Source organism: Puma concolor, chromosome C1 (assembly GCF_028749965.1).
Source record: "Puma concolor isolate L17-30 chromosome C1, mPumCon1.1.hap2, whole genome shotgun sequence".
NCBI classification, from domain to species: Eukaryota; Metazoa; Chordata; class Mammalia; order Carnivora; family Felidae; genus Puma; species Puma concolor.
This window is the reverse complement of record NC_141674.1, coordinates 17,535,824-17,538,467: the sequence shown is the minus strand read 5'-3', so window position 1 is coordinate 17,538,467 and position 2,644 is coordinate 17,535,824.

The following is a 2,644-nucleotide window of genomic DNA, read 5'->3' as shown; positions in this document are numbered from 1 at the left end:
CATTTGAGTTGGGCCTTAAAGCTGTGTCAGAGTTGAGCATGAGGGGATGGAAGGGAGAAGGGGCCTTGGGGATATGGAGCCACGGTAGCAAAACCTGGGAGATGGGAGCGTGTAACCCAGGAATGGAAAACTGCAAATGTTGTAGTTTGGTTCCACTGGGGCTTCCTCTGGTCCGTCTCACACAAATCTTAGATAAAATATATTAAGTGCCGGGGCACCTGGCTGGCTCAGTTGGTGGAGCATGTACCTGTTGATCTGGGCGTTGTGAGTTCAGTCCCACGTTGGGTGTAGAGATTACTTAAATATATGTTAAAAAGAAACAAATAAAATAAAATATATTAAGTGCACAGTAGTGCCCCTCTGAGGACTTTGAGGACAACTTGCTGAATCGCACAGTAAATAGACAGGTCACTTTTGCCATCCCCATTTCAAAGATGAGGAAATTGAGGCTCAGAGAGGCCCAGTAACCTGATCAAGAGCACACGCTAGGAATGGATGGGGCAGGGATTCGTGTTTGGGGAGATAGACTACAGATGTGCTCCCACAGGAATTAGTCAGTTCCCAGGCAGTGAAACTAAAGCCAGCCCCAGCTGCCCGAAACTCAACCACAGAGAGCTGGCTCTTGGCCCCCTTGCTGGCTCCCTTCTTTAGTCTCAGCCCCACCCTACCACCCCCATTTCCCTTCCTGGCCCTAGGGCTCTGCTCCTCCCCCAAACCTGCTCTGCCACAATTCCTTCCAGGATCCTTCATCTGTAAAATGGGGATAATGATAGTGCCTGTCTCAGGGGGATGCTGTGAGAATCATCACCACCACCATTTCAATAGTGCCTCAGAGTCCTGTGAAATCAGCCGAGTAGAAGCATTGTCTGCGCTTGATAGTTGAGGAAACTGAGGTTGAGGGGTGGAGCAGCAGCCTGTCCAGGGGTGCTCAGCTAGGAAGCAGAGAACGCGACTTGACTTGGAGCCTCCTTACCACTAAACAGAGCTTTGTTTGTTGAGTCGAAACACACTACGCATGGGAAGAGGTCTAGAAGCACTCTGGGAGGGGGAGGCAGGCAGGGAAGGCTTCCTGGAGGAGGTGAGGTTTAAGCTGGGCCTTGAAGGATCAGTGAAATGTGTAGACTGGAGTAAAAGGGTCTGTGTACTGGAGATAAGGCCAGAAATGTAACCACAGCTGCTATTTCTTTATGAACTAGGCTCCGTGCTGACAGCTTTACATGCATTATCTCATGAGATTTCCCCACAATCCAATGAGGTGGGTGTTAATAGGGATGAGAAAAGTGAGGCTCAGAGAGTTTATAAAACTTGCCTGGGATCACACAGTTAGTAAAGTAACTACCTGGGTTTGGGTTTGAACCCAGTGCTGTCTGCTACAAAGTCTGGGCTCTTAATCACCGTGCATTAGTGCCATTTCATCCATGACATCTGAGTTTGAGGACCTGGTATTAAGCTGGGGACTGACTCTGGAAGGTTTCGAAAGCCAGGCTCAGACCTGCATAGAAATCACATAGCACCCGGCAGGAACCGGCGGACCTGAATTTAGCTTCTGACAGCTGCACCACTCACTAGCCAAGGTCACATCTTGGAGCCTCGGCATCTCTAAACTCGAGAGCCGGGGGATGTAAATGGATTACCAGCAAAGAAAGTTTTGAAAGAGAGAGGGAGGCTCTTGTGACCAAAGGATTGTTTAGGAGAAACACGGCGATGTTCAAATATTTACTGAGTATTGGGCTCTGGGAATGTAACCGAGAACAAGAACGAGCTCCGCACTCCAGACCCAGCCCCCACCCAGGCCGGCATGGGGCAGGACACAGCTTGGGAGAGTGGAGGAGAAACCTCATATTGAAACAAACAAGGGCTCAGAAACAAACAAGGGTACACCTCTCTGTACCCGCAGACTGTGCCTCCCACTTGGGCCGGCACCTTGTCCAGATTGGACTGCCAGTTCTCAAATCAGTGAATCTCTGTGTGAGCTTGGGCAAGTTACGGAGTCTCTCTGTGTCTCCACCTTTACCACGAAGACCATCATGCCTCTTCCCAGGATTGTTGGATTCAATTAAATAAAACAACTCGTGTAATGATCTAACTAACGGGGAGCCTGACATATTGTAGGCACTCAGCAGATGTTAGTATCCTCCTATGAAGAGGTATAAATGTTAGGCTCCACCCATCGCCCCCTGCCAAGAAAGAAAACAGGTTGCTGGCTTTCATTTTAGCGGGGGAGAAAAAGGATATAAAAGCGTATATGCTAAGTAAGCAACCGTGCAAACTAACAAAAGGCCTTTGGCCTGGGCAACGTGCTGCTGGGTCTGGGCTCAGGACAGGACTCCGTGCCCAAATCTGCCCCCGCCCCGGAATCCGGGCCCATTACTCAGCGGGCCACCGTGCAGCTCCGGCTGCCTCTGCACGATACGGGACCCACCCTCCCAACCTGTTTCGCGGGCTGCGAGGGCCAGCGGGCGCCAGGCGACAGCAGGTGTGGCGGCCCCTTTAAGCAGCAAAGCTCGTGTTGCAATCGCAGCCTTGGGGACCGGTCCTTTCCGGGGGGTGGAGCCTGTGCGTGGTGCGGCGACCAACCAAAGCGCGGCATTTTCCGCGGGAGATCCGAATTTCGCGGCACGCAGTTTGGCGCTAAAAAAAAAAA